This window comes from Ornithodoros turicata, unplaced genomic scaffold, assembly GCF_037126465.1.
Source record: "Ornithodoros turicata isolate Travis unplaced genomic scaffold, ASM3712646v1 Chromosome15, whole genome shotgun sequence".
Lineage (NCBI taxonomy): Eukaryota > Metazoa > Arthropoda > Arachnida > Ixodida > Argasidae > Ornithodoros > Ornithodoros turicata.
In genome coordinates, this window is record NW_026999318.1 from 1,466,305 (window position 1) to 1,483,713 (window position 17,409).

General features: G+C 47.8%; 1 long non-coding RNA gene across 1 annotated transcript; it reads right to left on the reverse strand.

The window, feature by feature from the left end:
- Positions 1-7,671: 7,671 nt before the first annotated feature.
- On the reverse strand, positions 7,672-8,321 carry LOC135372440 (uncharacterized). Its single transcript, XR_010415998.1, has 3 exons — positions 8,211-8,321; positions 7,977-8,145; positions 7,672-7,916 (listed from the first exon to the last, which is right to left on the reverse strand). It is a non-coding gene; the product is annotated as an uncharacterized LOC135372440 (long non-coding RNA).
- Positions 8,322-17,409: the final 9,088 nt, after the last annotated feature.

Genomic DNA, 17,409 nt, shown 5'->3' on the forward strand with positions numbered 1-17,409 from the left:
TTCAATTACTATTCATTCCAACGAGAGAGAGAGAGGAGGAAAATATCAAATTATCGTTAAGTCGTGTTATTCTATAACGAGACACACGAAAAGAAGCGCACATACGCATAAATGCACTCTCTAAACTCATTTAATAATTCAAGTCATTACTATACACATTCAATTCATTAATGTGTCAGTCCAGGTTCGGTAACAGCATCAGCCCATGGGCGCCGCCATTTGCAAAGCGTCACACCAGGCAGGTCGGAAAGCATCACGTCAGGTGGCAGCACCGCTGTCATCATGGGGACTTCCGTGGAATGCAGAAAGAAACAAAACAAAAAAAGTGCTAACGAGGGGAAAACACGCGCGAAAACAGGTACACACACACACACAAAATTTTCACCATCGCGAATATGTGCGGGCATGCACCGACGAGAATAGCAACAAGGGTCATTGACAGAATGGCGTACAAGGGAATTGCGAACATGTTTGGGCATGCACGGACAAGATTAATAACAACAAGGGGAAGACTTTCTGCTAATCGCAACAAGGTAAATCGCCAAACATACACTACTCCAATACACGCTGACAAGTAATCGCAGTTAGGGGGTAGGTAAACGCGACAACAGAAGAAGAAGAAGTATTAAAACGACAACTCACCGACATCCAAGCATATCTGTGTGCACACACACCGCCCTCCATCTTCTTTACATGACTAAAGAGTTCACCAGCACATCAACGGTCACGATACGAGCGACGCGCCAGACGTCCGCACCCGACGAGAGGCAAACAGAAAACTGAATCTGGCGCCCTCTCCGCGGAGCATACGTCACACGCGCGCGCGCTCGCAGCGCCACCACGTCTGCCGTCGGACGTTTCGGTTTTGGTCTCGTCGCCCTTCACGTCTCGCGCATGCGCTTCGAGCACGGTGGTGGTGGTGGAGGATTCGCTTTCGTTCTGACGCCCATTTCTTTACGTTTTTTATTTGGAAGCGCCGTATAAAGGGAGAGCGCGCTATCCGCGCGTTATCATTCAGACCAATACTTGGAAAACACCATGTGTGGTTTATTCTCCTGCGTTTCTCGCCGTCGCCAGGAAAAGACAAAAAACGAAGAACTTCGCGAATTTATTCGCGGCATCGTGGAGGAAGCTTTTCAAGTCCACCGCCTGGAATGGTTGCAAGCACGTCAAGAAATGTGTCAGGACAAGATGAAGACGCTCGACCGCATCTTAGCGGCGGACAGACTGACGAGAAAAAAGTCCACCTTTAGTCTGGATAATCTGTATTGGGAACGCAGTTCGGACCTCGAGGACGACGACGACGACGTGTAAATAAAAGCGATGTATTTCTCTACGAGTCTCAGTCTCTTCTTTTTCTTCGCGCAACGTGTGCACACACGTCATGTCTAACCCCGAACCTTTTCGTTTCCGCCATCCTTTTCGTTGTATTTTATGCGGCCCCTCCATGTGCGGTAAATCCACATTCGTAACGAACGTGTTGAGGAACCTGAACAACGTCGTGGACAAGCCTCCCTCGCAAATATTCTACGTGCAGAAATATGCGTCACCGAGCATGCAGGACGAATTTGGGGACTCCGTAAAATTTACCAAGGAGCTACCTCGCGAGTGGGATACGTCGCGCGCCACGCTCATCATCGTCGACGATCATATGACCGACGCCAATTCCTTGAAGGAGGTGACCGATCTTTTCATTCGGGGTTCTCACCACGCCAACGCGTCGATCTTCTTACTCGTACAAAACATCTTTTTCAACAGTAGCCATTTTAGAACTATATCCTACAACGCCAGTTACGTCGTCCTGTGGCGCACCGTGCGCAGCGTGCACCAGATGGAACATTTCGGCCAACAGCTATTCGGTAGAAAAAGATTAGAGTATTTTCTGGACGCATATAAACAAGCGATATCGTCACCCCACGCTTATTTACTCGTGGATCTTCACAACTATACGCACGAGGACCACAGGTTGCGTAGCAATATTTTTCCGGGAGAACGTCAATATATCTACGCTCCGAAATGAATCTCCGTCCTCATCTCACTTTACTCAAAGTACTTTCCACTTTACCCCCTCCGCGCCGTCGTCACGTCTTGAGACGTTCTTCCTCCTCCGACATGAAACACCTCTCCGAAATTTGTCTCAATGTATTGAACGGAAAAGTGTCGTTGGCTCCAGATACGTTCGCGCGTTTGAAGAAGCACAAACGCTTCTTACGCCGGCTCGCATACAAAAAGATTCACAAGAATCCGCAACGTTTGAAGCACTATCTGTCTCAGCAGCGAGGGCAGGGCGTTCTTTCGTCGGTGGTTCCTCTCCTGCTTTCCGCCGTGTTGAACCTTTTCGACAATGGCCAAGAGAATTGAAGTGACCAGTTCTATCGGAAATATTCTTTCTTCTAAGGAGAGTGACGACGTCAAAGTGAAACTCATACTGCAGGCACTGTACCGCATACTCAAGCAGTACGGATTCGATCCCTACGACAATAAAAACAAGACGTCCGACGCTACAAATGACTTTGACTATTCGCTCCTCTCTCCAGAGGTTGACGAAGAGGAAGCGGAAAGAGTCGTCTCGGAATTAAAAAAAGTTATTTCCTGGGATAGCGAGGGTTGTGTCTCCGTGTCGGGCAAGCCCATCAGGCACTCCTCCGTTTACGAACTCGTTAATTATTTGTTACAACGTAAGACGGGGAAGAAACCTTCCTGGTTCCCCAAAGTCTCGAAACTATTGCGCCTGATTTCCCTTCCCAAACATCGCGAGTCTCAGCAGCAGCAGCAGCAGCAGCAGGAAGCCTCAATTGCGTGGACGACTTATGGAGGGATATGAGAAACCAGAGGGTGGTTTGGGGGGTGTGGAACGTTATAGAAAAGCGCATCACTTGAGCAAAAAGAAGGCTCTTGCCATTCTCAGAAAGCTGGACGCCTACACCCTTCACCATCCGGTGAGAAGAAAATTTAATAGGAGACGCATCATCGCGCTCAAGATCAACGACGTGTGGCAAATGGATCTCGCCGACTTTTCAAAATACAAGAGATTCAACGGTGGCTACCGCTACATTCTCGTGGCGATTGATTCCCTCTCCCGCTTTCTGCGCACCCTCCCGCTAAAGACGAAACGCCCCGCCGAAATGAAAAAGGCCATGATGCGACTTTTTCGGGGTGGTAACGTACCTACACGCATCTTTTGCGACAGAGGCGGGGAATTCTACAACAAGACCGTCAAGGAGTATCTCTCACGAAAGAAGGTACACTTGTATTCGACCTTCTCTCCAGTAATCAAAGCATCGCAGGCAGAACGCGTGATACGCACTTTACGCGACAGAATATTCCGTTATTTTAGAGTAACGGGAAAATACCACTTTGTTTCCGCGCTTCCCAAGATCGTGCGCGACTACAACAACACCAAACACAGGACTTTGGGCATCAGCCCGTCCGAAGTCACACCCGAAAACGAATTGGAGCTGTTCAATAAGATAAATGGGAAGCCCGTCGTACCCTCCGTGAAAAAGAAGCTCAAACTGGGGGATAAAGTGAGGGTCCTACTACACAGAAAAGGTTTTCATAAGAGCTCGGAAGGGAGTTGGTCGCCTCAGATCTTCACCGTCTCCCGCCTGAGAGACACCTCTCCTCCCGTCGTACACCTGGAAGATTACCGGGGTAAGGAAGTGGACGGATCTTTCTACCCGGAGGAGGTACTCGTCGTAACCCGCGACGCCAATCAGCCTTGGCCAGTAACGAAAGTGCTGAGAAAGAAGCAACTGAACGGTCAGAGCTTCTCCTTGGTTCGCTGGTTCGGTTACGACAAAGAACACGACAGTTGGGTTCCGAGCAGCGACGTGGTCAAGATTGGGAAATGACGTCAGACATCTACGTCCACCTCCTCTCGAACGCCAGCATGGATAAGTTTCCTTCGAATAAACTCAATGCCTTCACGGTAGCTTTCGATACTCCCCTTCAACTCTCGGATCGCTATAAAGTCGGCCTGATGGATCTCAGCATAAGTAACGATTTTTTAAATGTCGGATACGAAAAGCAAGATGCAAAAATCGAGGTTTCTTTCGAGGACACGGTCGAAGCCGGGAGAACTTTTCGCGTCACCTCGGATCTCGAGAGGGATTTGGGAAAAGCCCTTTCGGAATTTAGCGTTTCTTTCGTGTACAATAAATCGCGATACGACTTTGTATTACCCGAAGACGTGAAAGCCGTGGAATTGGACCCTCGGCTCGCACAGGCGCTCGACTCGTTACTGGCATCACGCGAATCAGGTCGTGCGGTGAAGCCTCTTAAAATGAGCGAGCGCGAAGCCACCTCCATCTTATTGGAGCACGCCGCACCCGTCGCTTTCGGCGACGTCACTTTGAATTCGCAAACCACGTCCCTTCGTAACACACTCAACAAGTATTTCCAGACGCACAAGATGGAAGCAACGCTAGAATTCGCGGATAACGTCTACTCTCTGAAAACACCGAAAGAGTTCAACATTCCAGAACCTTTTTTAAAGCTGCTACAGTTCACACCCGTCGAGGGGCAAGAAGGAACTCTGCGCACCTCGCTCCCTGTAACGCGTCAATTTTCTTTCGTGATCAAGACGAAAATTCCTCGATCATTGCAAGTACATCTACCTCCCGGCTATTATGCTATGCCCCAAGCACTTCTGGATGCGATTAACCAACGCGTTGGTGAACGCGTGCACTTCAGCTTCGATCGAGCCGAACAGAAATGTAAAATTCGGCTTTCCGAGGGAACCTCCACCCTAAGACTTTCCGAGTACCTGGCCGTGCTTTTGGGTTTCGAATCGCGTACCCTGTTCACATGGGAGGAGGAGGAGGATGCCACGAGCTCAGTCGAGGTACTCCTGGAACCTCCATTTCACAACATAATCGTCTACACGGATATCGTAGAACCCACCTACGTGGGGAGCGGAAAAAAACCGATATTAAAAATACTACCCTTTTATTACGAGAAAGACAAGCACGTCGTTACCTACACGTTAGATAACATCCAGTATTTTAACCTGTCTCAATTCGAAATTCCCTCAGTGACGATCGTTCTCGCAGACGAAACGGGAAGACGTTTACCGTTGCGATCTAAAGGTAGAACCAATCTAACGTTGCATTTCAAATATGTACCGTAATTCTTCAAAAATAATCCCCGTGTATACGGGTCCCCTTTTTCAACGCGGTGGCGGTGTGTTGAGCAACATATCCAAATTTATTGTACCCATCTGGCAACAAATAAAACCTATCGCCAAGAAAACGTTAAAGCGCTTGGCGCGAAATTTGGCCGACGGCGAAGGAATATCGCGCGCAGTAAAAAAAACAGCAATTGCGACGGGGAGAGACGTGTTGGATTCCATGCAGGGCTCGGGGAAGAACAATGGGAGGATACGCCGCAAAAGACAACAAAAAGCCACACCTGTCGAAGCACCTGCAGACATCTTTGGTTCTTTTTGAGCGAGAGGGTCACATATCCACTTCGCTCCCGTCATGACGTCAACAAAAGGAAAAATACAGACTCAACGGTCACCGCATTGTCTTACGAGTGACGTGATGATATTCGACCGCCCTTTTGTTCAATACGGAGTGGAAGATACTTCGTACCAACTTTTTTATCCGGTCAACGGAGTAAATAATTCCGTGATCGAGTTTTGTATTCAAAATTTACAAAGGGCGCACTTGGATCTCTACGGTAGCTTTGTGTCTTTGACCGCGCGCATTGTTCGCGACGACGGGGAAGAAATGGACGAGAAAGATGTCGTTTTCCCAATAAACCATCTGTTGAGCGGCATGTTTAAGACGGTCACCGTTTATGCGAACAACAAGCTCGTCAGTTCCAATGAGTTGTACGCCTACAGGAGTATTTTGGACGTCGTGCTACATTCCACGCCTATGGCTCAAGAAACAGTGCACGCGGCTGGACTCTATGTCGAGGACGACGAACATTTAAAGAACGATTACGACGTCTCGTCTCGCGGTCCGAAACAACGTTACGAAGCGACGAAGGGTGGAAAATACTTTAACCTGGTCGGTCAGATCAATACCGACCTGTTCCAACAGCCGCGACTGATGCTACCTGCCGTCGAAATTCGCATCATTTTCCTATTAAACAACGACGAATTTAAACTCGTATCGGTCCCCAAAGACAAGAAAACGTACAATTACGAGGTGGACATTAAAGAAATGACGTTACACTTGAAAAAGGTGACGCTGGCACCTTCCCTGTTTTTGGAATACGAGCGGCGCCTTCAGAGCACACCTGCTATCTACGTCTTACGCGGATTGGAAACCAAAGTGCGGAGTTTGAGTGCCGGGAGCTTGGACGCTCACTTTGAAAACGTTTATCCCGAAAGGGTGCCTTCCAAATTATGCGTCGTCCTGCTCGCCACGTCCGACTTTCTCGGTGACATCCAGTCGAACCCCTACAAATTCCGCCATTACGACCTGTCTCATTCGATGCTCTCCGTGGACGGTCAGCAAGTGCGAGCCGAGTACGACTTTCAGAACGACCTCGTCAAAATTCCCTACTTTAACTTCTTGCAAGAACTGGGAGAGAAACACTTCAAGTATAGCTACGACCGATTTAAAACGAACGGGTTCCTTCTCTACTTCAACTTGGACGTGGACAAGTGTTCTTCTCCTTCGCATTTGAACGAGTGGCGAAAAGGAAACGTTCGCCTGCAATTACGTTTCGCTAAAGCCCTTCCACACGCGGTCACCGTCCTCTTGATTTCCGAGTGTCCCAAGCTCATGTGCGTCGACAAGGACCGCACGGTCACCTTCCCATAGAACAAATGTACGAGAGCGACATCTTGGAACTCGTGTCCCTGAACCCCCTCGCTTCCTCCATGCTGAGAGGCATTTGCGCTTCCGACGAAGCCTTCGTTTTACGCAAGCCCGGCTATTTAATCATCAATACCGAAGAGCGAAGAAATCGCGGGCAGCACTGGGTGCTTTACATGAAAAACTACGACGGGTCTGCAGTGTTTTTCGACAGCTACGGACTTCCCCCCATCGAAGCAAACCTTCGAAGGACTTTACTAGTGGACGAGTATAACGACCAGTGTATTCAATCACCCTTTTCGCCTTACTGCGGGCTTTTTTGTATCTACGTAGCCACGCGCATGTCGAAACGCTACAGCTTGAAGAATTGTGTATCCATATTTTCCTGTAACCTCGAAGAGAATGACGAAACAATAAAACGTCTCCTCGTGAGCGAACTCGTTTCGTAAAAAATAGTCTATTTATTCACGACATACACAAGACCCTTGCGAGACGATCTTCCAACGTGCTGACCCGACGCTCGCCGTCGTTGCCGGTCACCGTGACGTCGAGGGATGTGTGGAGAAGCCAGTAGCGACGGACGATAGGTCGGTTGAAACCCGCGTTGATGAGACACGGGTCAATTGACAGTCCTCGTTTATACTTTTCCAACAGCTCGAGCTTGTAATCTACGAATCGCTTCATTTTCTTTGCAATCTTCCCACTGACGGTGAACAGACGTAAGGGTATCGTCTTGAGAATCGAGCGAAAGTCACCCTCGCAGCCATCACCGTGAATATAATCGCGTAATCGTAGCAAGTCCCGATACATTCGCATTTGCACAAAGGTTGCAAACCGCTGCTCGGGCGTCATGACTGAGACATGAATGAGAGTAGACAACCGTTTTTTTTTTATTTATCGTGAGAGGTTACATGAGAGAGAGAGAGAGAGAGAGTTAGCCTCCAGCTTTGGTTTCGTAGCCGGGAAGACAGCCCAAATACGGGCGAAGGCTCGAGTCTAACCAATGGCTGGGGTTTCTCGACCAAAGTCCACCGCAACGACAGGTTCTCAGCTGATCACCAATCCGCAAAAAGAACGTCTTCGGAGGAGGCTTGAAGGTTAGGACCAAGGGCAGATCTCCCGTCAGTAGCCATTCGTAATCTGCACGAAAGGAGTGTAAGAAGCACGTATTTAAAAAAAAAAAAAAACAGATACACGCACAGTCTTCTTCAGTCACAGAGTGACACTGATGATCCATCTCCTCCATCTTCTTCTTCTTCTTCTTGTTCTTGTTGCTTTACGAGACGAATTCCTTTACAATGCACGTCGAACGGTACCGTCCGACAGCCGAGAAACGGTCGAATCAATCGGTCCGTCCAATGCTTTTGCTCTGAAAAAATGTGACTGGTTATAGAACGCATTAAAAAAAAAAAAAAAAATAACGAGGAAGCGTACCTTTGGACCACAAACCACCGCAGTTGGTGCAGAAGAAGCGTGCGCTGCCAATCTCCCGAAACACGTGAGGTGGGAAGAAACCGACTTCACGAGCCGCAAAGTTGTTGAAAACTGAAAACGAAACACTTGAAACAAACTTTTTTTCTCAAAACGGGCATCACTTACGAGGATCTTCCAAGCTGAGCATGGTTTTCTATACGATTGCTCAAACTGTCGCTACTGCTTCGAAATTTATACTAACGTTTATTCCCTCTCTCTCTATCGTCCTTGAACGTGTTGGGACATGTTTGGAAACAGCGGTCAGAACCATCATTTGGAAGCAACGATAACAACTGTCTTATTAACATTTGAATTTGCGCGCGCGCGCGCGCGCGTCATATTGAACGAGAAAATGGCGGTTTCCCGTAAGCGATACTATTACGCCGGATGCATGCGAGCGTGAGAAAGCACGGTTATAAGATGGACCGTTCCTCTTGCCACCTCATCTTCTATTCCCTGCCTATCATCAACCAACCAACCAACCTACCAAGCGATATGGCTCGTCGTTTCCAATCCATCTTCGACCTCCTTGTCCACATCCGTCCCCTCTTTGGTAAGTCTGTTCGACATTGTATAGCGTCTTGTTTATTTATTTATTTATTTTATTTCATGCATTTCTGTAGGGTTTACAGTTATCACAGTGGTAGAAGCGTTCTTCCAACTGATACCGGCGACGGGGTGCGACGTCCCCCGCATGGACGTGGAGGCCTTCTTTCAGTGCTTCACGTTCAGTGAGGACGTTGAAATTCAGGACGCAACGGTGGCAGTTTTCATGGGCTACTACGTGACTGAGTGGACGCAGATTGCTATGCGTCGGGGACTGGACGGAGAGCTATTTTTTAGACTCCCCCGAAACTTAGCGGGAGAGCTCTGTCTTGAAGGTAATCTTCCCCTAAGTTTTGAGGCCGCAGAGCGCCTCCTCCGGTCCCTCACCACTCAGTGGAACCAAGTGAGCAGTGCGGGATGGAGAGACATCCTCGAACGGTGGATGCGAACGCAAATCCCGTAAGTTTTCCGAGAGATCTTTCTTGTTCGATGTTTCATTCTTTTTGTTTATTTCTATAGGCACGACCCTTGGATCCTCGATGAACATGACGAGGAGGAGGAGGAGCAAGGAGGAGACGTCGACGAGGTCGAATAACTGTATATACCGAATAAAAATTTTCCCTGTCTTCATTCTCTCTCTCTCTCTCTCTCTCTCTCGCGCGCTAGCTAATCGTTCGTGAGAACCCTGCTCAATAGAGGAATACGAAACCGTGCAACCTGAGCATGACAAGTGAATATGTGGGAGCAACCTACCCAACATGCACTCAGTCAGTCAACCAGTTAGTCTTCATTCGAAACGTCCATCCGAAATTCACGATGAGGCGTTTCGAAAGTGTGACGCACTTGTTGCGGGTCATGGAGCCGTCGAGTGGTGAGTGCTCATCATCATAGAAAGTGTTGTTTATTTATTTATTTATTTATTTAACATTTGCATAGGGTACACCATCCTGGGTATCGTGTCGCTGTTCTTCCAACTCGTGGATTACAACGACGTCCCCAGGGTGGTCTTCGAGGACTTTTTGGAGTTCCTCGTTTTCCCCCTGGACGACGCCGTTGAGGAGGCCCTCAACACCATCCTCCTCGCCTATTACAGGGTGGAATGGGAGGGCAGGGGTCTACATCGCCACCCGTTATACCAGAACCTTGTGTCAGTGCCCAGGAGCCTGGTGGATGACCTCACCGACCTCGATGTCGATGAGGCCATCCCCCTATCCACTGGAATGATCGAGGAGATTATGCACTCACTGATCTTCCAGTGGAATACCTGCGCGCACAGGCGAAGCGGACCCCAATTCGTAATCCAGTAAGCTCTTTATTATTTTATTTTTGACAAGATAATCACTCTCGTGATTCTATATTAGCAGGTTGATAGTGCACGACCCGGAGGATGATGCGGGGGACGTAGGGCGAGGACGCTAGGTTAGGATACTCGTTAAAGAAAAGTTGTCTTCCTAACGGTGCTTTTGATTTCATCCTAGACCCTCCCTTCTTTTTTTTTTTTTTTTTTGCACGTGGTAACGTGCTTCGAAACAACGGTTACAACAACCACAAGCAACGTGATGAAAACAGGAGGCTGGACACGAACCCTCATCTTCTGTGTTCCAGCCTGAGAACATCAATTGCCTTCATGTACAAGCAACGAGCTTCGAAACAATGGTTACGGTGACAACAACAACAACAAGACAACAAAAATCAAGGAGCATCGAAACGACGGTTACGACAGAAAAAAAAAAAAGGTGGAGCTTGGAACGCAAGTGTCGATTTCACTCCGGTAAGACTGAGAGGGGGAGAGAAAGAGGAGAGCGGTGTCAACTATAAAAAGACAGTCTTCGCAGGAATTATTGCAAGCCCGCAAGGGCCATCCCTCAACGACGTGGACCGTTTCGTTGAAAACAAACATGTAAGTCGAATGTGTTTGATGATTGCTCTGTTTGTTCTAAATTTTGTACTTTTAGGGGATGATAGTCGCTGACACAATCTTTCATCACGCACAAGTTCTACAGGGGCACCGTTAACTGTGTCCATCCTTTCCCCAACAACCACAACATCAACAGAAACAACTACTACCTCAAGTGTTTCTTATCAAGAAGGAAGAGTGAGTATTTTTTTTTTTTTTTTTTTTTGGAGGGGGAATCTCGTATTGATTGTGCTTGGTCGCAGTGCCACGCTGTCTCGTATGCCAGTACGACCCCATCGACGCCATGCTCGTGGCCGTAGAAAGAGAACACGAGGATAGAATAGAGAATCTCGGTAACAGCCCGATAGTCATTTCAGATGATAATGATGATGATGATGATGATGACGAAACACTTATCAGTCCGTCTTTTGTAATGAATCAAACAGATGATGAAAACGACGACGACGACGACGACGAGCCCCTAGATGGGCACGACAATGCAGACGAACTACTCATGTGGGAAGGGGATCAGTCGTATGCAGATTTCATTCCTCTGTCTGGGTGGGTGGGAGTTGAAACACCAGATGCAAGCCCAGAATTTCGATGGGAAGATGTCCCCGTGGAGGGTTGCAGAATCGTAGAATTACGAGAACACGCGTCGTAGAGAATCATCCCTCCGTCACGGAGAGACGATTCCTTCCTTTTTTTGTCACAGATGAGGCATTTGACGGAACGGCTACTAGGTACACGCTTCTCTGTTCCCCGCACGACGACAACGTTGACGATTTGCGACTCTATCTACCGAGCATAGCTCCTGTAATCATGCGCGTCCTAGAAGCTTATCCCATGCCTTTCAAATTTTGTCTGTGCTCGAAGGCGCTCATGGTTAAGGACGGAGCCGACGGGATAACTTCGCACCTCCTTCACGTAAATCTTCACATGAGAGTGGTTTATAACCGTCAAGAAATCGAAGGCGCGTTAAATGCTGCCATCGCAGAGTCCTCGCAGCGCGTCGAAAACTATTCGAGAGAAGGGTCGGGCTTCACTTCCAGAGACGTTCAATGTGTCGACCTAAAAATAATACGTTTGAAACCGAAGCGGATTGGGTGCACTATCGAACTTCCCGCGTCCTTAAAGAAAAAAAGAAGGATCCTGACAAACGTCAAGCTACCGTGGAACCACGAAAATGAGTGTTTCAAGTATAGCGTGCTGGCGCTCTTACATCCGCTAAAAAATAACCCCAACGATTTCGTCAGATACAGAAAATACACGGATCCTACGAATCCGGAGACGCGCGTAACGTACTGGCCGCCCTGCTTCCCAGTCACTTACGAAGACATTTCCCTGTGGGAGAGAAAAAACAAAATCTCCGTGTACATCTACGTGTTCGACGAGCAAACGTCGACGGTGAGCACGGGGAGGGTTCCCTCTATGCTGTATACGGATAAAGTACATTTGCTCGAGGTTAGGGGTCATTTCTATGGAATCAGAAAATTTAGCACTTTCATGGGACGAAGTGACTATTTTTATTGCGAGAAATGCACCAAGGGGCATCTAACGAGAGAGGCGTTGGAGCGCCACGAACGCCTATGCCGGGACGTAAATGAAACGATTTTGGAAATGCCAAAAGCGGGAGAAAGCGTCTCCTTCAACAAGATACAGTACATGCATCCCTACCCGTATTTCGCGGTACTGGACACGGAAAGCGTTTTGGAAAAGGACGCGCTCGTTAAGGACGCAGTGAGTGTGCACAGGATGAGCTCGTACTGCATCGTTGAGCTCCCTTCTCCGCCACATGCACGTTCTAAATCTGGGTGAACCGTGGATCTTAGCTTCGAGTTCGGAAAAGATAAGAGGGTTCAACATTGGGGATCTCCATTTCCGCGATACTACACAGTTTTTCAACCTCTCCTTGTCGAACCTGGTGGAAACGCTACTTACCAGCGGTGGCGAAAGCGCCTTCCTTTGTACGCGCCAAATGTTTGATGACCGTTTCCGCTGTCTCCTAAGGAAAGGCGTTTATCCGTACACCTTCGTCGACAGTTTCGAAGCGTACGATTTGCCCGCGCTACCGCCAAAGGAAGCTTTCAAAAATGACCTGAACGATGAAGATATCTCGGACGAGGACTATCAGTACGCCCGTGATATTTTTGAATATTTTGAATGTAGCAACCTTGGCGATTACACGCGTCTCTACGTCACGCTCGACACCTGTCAGCTCTGCGACGTCGTGCTGTATTTCAGGAAGATTACGCTAGAGACGGATGGGATAGATATCTTATGCACCGTATCCCTCGCCAGTTACGCGTGGAGCAGCGCACTGAAGCTCACCAAAGTCAAACTCGAGCTCATGAGCGATCGTGAAATGTACGAAACGATCGAAAAGGGAATCAGGGGAGGCATTTGTAACAGCTTCCACAGATATTGTCGGGCTAATCACGAGGGATGCGACGATTACGACCCTCAACAAGAGAAAAAATTTATTCAGTACTTAGATGTAAACAGTTTGTACGCTTATGCCATGACTTTCCATCTTCCGACAGGTGGTTTTGAGTGGGTCGATCCTTCCAGCTGGGGCGATATCGATTTTCTCAAAATTCCTCACGATTCAGAAGTGGGATACGTGTACGTGGTAGACCTGACCTATCCCGAAGAACTGCACGCGCTCACGAGGGACTTCCCTCTGGCACCCGAACACAGAACCGTGGACGAGGGTCAACTATCCCCCTACCAAAGGAACTTGAAGGAGGCATTGGCACTGAACGCGCCACCCACGAGGAAATTGTTACTGACATGTTACGACAAAGAAAGTTACGTCGTGCACTATTATCTGCTCGCTCTCTACGTGAGGTTGGGCATGAAAATAAAACACATTCACGCCATCCTCTCGTTCCGCCAAGACAATTTTTTGTCCGCCTTCGTGCATAGAAACCTCGCATTGAGGAATGCCTCAACCACGAAATTCGAGCGTTTACTGTATAAGACCACAACAAATAGCACGTTCGGGAAAACGATTCAAAATGTGAGACGCATGAAGAGGTACACCATAGCCTACGACAAAGAAAGCGCGCTCAGAAAAGCTAGTTCCGTCGACTTCCAGCATTTCCACATCCTGAGTGACAAGTGCATCTTGTACGAGATGAAACAGCGTCGTATCAAATGCACGCACCCCCTTTACGTGGGCTTTGCCATTTTAGAGATATCCAAAGTCCGAATGTACAGCTTCATTTACGAGTCGCTCTTTTCTCGCTTAACCTGTCCAGTGCAGTTGATCTATGGAGATACGGACAGTATAATTTTTGCTCTCACGTGCGACAGCCTCGTAGAGCAGCTGATGAAAATTCAGCACGAGCTAGATCTCTCCTCCTATCCACCGGACCATCCACTTTTCAACGCCGAGCACGCGAACCAGATGGGGTACTTCAAAGACGAAACGGGAGGAGGAGTTATTCAGGAAGTCGTAGCCATCCGAGCCAAAATGTACAGCATTCTCTTGGCCGGAACACACAAACAGATCGCGAGAGCGAAAGGAGTTAAGAAAGACGTGGTGAGGAGACACTTATTGCACGAAGTGTACCGAGATTCTCTGTTCAATGAAAGGACAGTCTCTCAGAAGCAGTGCACCATCCAGAGCATAAAGCAAACAATGTACACCATTTCGAGAGTCAAGAAGAGCTTGGTCCCCTACGATGACAAGCGCTATCTGGTCGACGCCGTACGTTCCTTTCCTTACGGCAGCTGCGAATACGAGGGTAATTTCCGCTCTGTGTGTCTCAATGCATTGTAACAGAACACTCTCGTTTTTTGCAGCACCGGAAAACCCGGAAGAGAGCCCTCGAACGTCATCGGGGATTGAGTAATACAACAAAGGACCAAGTCTGTGCACGCGTTGTCATAATAATCGAGAGAGTCTAAAAAATAATAAAATTGTAGCTCATAAATATAGCTTCTGTCTTTCGCGCGCGCGCGCGCGCGAACGCAGGAAGAGGAGGTGGTTGGTCATCGTGCTAGCACGATGGTGAAATTGACGTATAAACGACTGTCTATTGCACCATCCCTCTAGCCCGGTAGTCAAGCGTAAAGTCGACACTGCGATAAAAAGACGAAGACGGGAGGAGCACGGGTCATCGTGGCAGTGTGGTGGCGGAATGGATGTATAAAAAGAATGACCATTCCGACATCGTGCTGGTTCAGTGACCCGCGCAATGACGTCGCTGCGATGAAGATTACCCGTACCTTTTTTGGCATGTCCGATCTTCTCGTAATGTTCTGTTCGTGTGGATCGAGCATACTACAAAACGCATACGCGGTTTTATTACAGATTTATATACACATTAAAACAAAATCGAAACATCCGCGTCGAAACATCCGCTTCGTTTTGTTACTATTGTTATGTTCAGCCGGCACAATTTATCAATACAGTCACCTATTTTACTGTTGCTCCAGTAGGTCGCGGTATAAGGAATTATCATATTGCTGTGGCGTGCATGGAACACGTGTGGACTAGAGACGGGTGTCGCAGTGACCTCTGCGTCATTGCTAAAGTCGAACTCGTGGTGGAACAGAAGAACAGATTGGCTTGCCGAAAAGGGTTGCCATTGTTGACAGAAGGTTAAAAAAGTAATCGATTACTCAGTAATTCATTACCGAAAATTGTAATCAGATTACTTGGAAAATTACTTGCTGACAAAATTAATTGATTACGTTAAAAAATTACTGAAACAAGTAATTGATTACTAGTAACGCGTTACGTACAACTCTGAGGCAGACTGTGACATCTTCACCAAAGAGGCCAATATCTTGACCCAATCTTTTCAACGTTTCCATGTTGACGAGGCAAACACTGTAATTACAAATACAATTATATATATTTTTTATTTTTTTATTTGCGTATTAGCGCCGCGAAGCAACTGTGGCTATGAGCGGCGTACAGACGTGGACAGATGGAGAGAGGACAGTAGGGAGGAGTGGGGGACAGGGGGTTAGTATGCATCCTGGGCCGACTTCAGGGGGAACTGTGCCGACATTCGTCTGGAAAGTCTTCGGAAAACCTTACGACCTTGGCTACCACCAACGAGCGGACGGCTTAGCCCACTCGGCCACGCCGCTGGTAAATACAGTTATAAATGCAGCTCAGCAGTCGATACAACAAACAAAGGGTAACCTCCCAAGGCGTCCAAAGCCATGGTGGACGAGTGACTGCGAGAAGACCCGCAAGCAACAAAATAGGGCGTGGGGTATTTTCAGGAGATACCCCACAAGCTTTTAGGCAGAACAAGCCCCACAAGAAAGCTCGTGCAAAGGCACGTTGGACAAGGCGTCAAGCCAAAAAAAGTTTCTTGGAAGAATTTTGTGTCATCCTGAACTCAAGCACCCCTCCTAAAATAATATGGGACCGGTTGAGGAAAATTAAGGGTGACTATATCAGTTTTTCTGCCACTTGTTTGTCAGAGCATGGAGGATCAAACCAATGTTCTCGGGGAACATTTTGCAAATGTGTCAAGCTCTTCAGATTACTCTGATAACTCCTTGGGAATTAAACAACATGCTGAAAAACAGAACATTTCAAGTGGTACAGGTGATAGGTGTGCCTCTAACCAGCCCTTCACAATGCAAGAATTGCTAAGAGCCGTGTGCTGCCGTAAAGTCACAGCACCTGGCCCTGATCGTATCACTTACTCTATGCTCAGTCATTTATCGACTACCTCTTTAGAAAGCTTTTATATGGTGATTTACACACCTGTCGGACCAACTCCTTTCGAGTTGGTTCGCTGTGCGGGAGGTCATGGAGAGCCGCATGGATGAATTGATGGCGGGGGCCGCGGAACACAGGCGTGTCATGGGAGAACTCACCGAGCAAGTGGGTAGGTTGGCGCAGGGCCAGGAAACCCTGACTGCCGCCATGAACAACTTGGTGCAGGGTCAGGAGACCCTTATTGGAGGGGGGGGGGGGGCGTCAACAACTTGGCGCGCCAACAATACACCCGCAACAATGAGGTATTAAAGCATTTCAGATGCCGTGCTTCTGTGTGCTTATGTTGAGCGTATTTGTTTCAGACTCTCCCTGTTCCGTATGGCCCTCGCTGTGCTTGCCCGCGCAGTTCCTCCTCCCCGACAGCCCTCGCACGAATAACTGCGAGGCAGCAGGCCTTTACGGCAAACGTCGTCGATGTAAATAATGTAAATATTAGATATTGTAAATATTATGTAAAGTGTAGCGTAAACAAGTGTAAGTAAATGCTTCCCTGAACATATGTCTGAATTATGTCAAGTTGGCCGCACTTAATTAGCACTTATCGCGCTACTACTACGCTGAAAATGCCACAGAATTAAATTAGTTACCTAATTGTCAAAAGTAGTTTTGGAAGTTACTAATTAGACAACGTAGTTACAGCAACCCATTCACTTGTCCGCGTGTATTTCCTTCACGAATCTGCATGTGAGGTAGTTCAGGGCTGAGAACAAAAAGTGGACAGTACTGAGATTCCTGCACGTCGTATGCGCATGCACGACACTAAATCCGTATATTCCTGCCTCAAATGAAACCATAAGGAAACAAAGGTTTAGGCTTGAAAGATATATTTCTAGGTGAGATAAGGTCTGTCATGGATAGATGGATTCAAAAGCAGGGCGGGCACTCTTGGTAAGTGCAAGCCAGTGAATTATAATGCAGAAAAAAAAAAAGCCATAGAAGCCATCTTAATATGTAATTTTGAA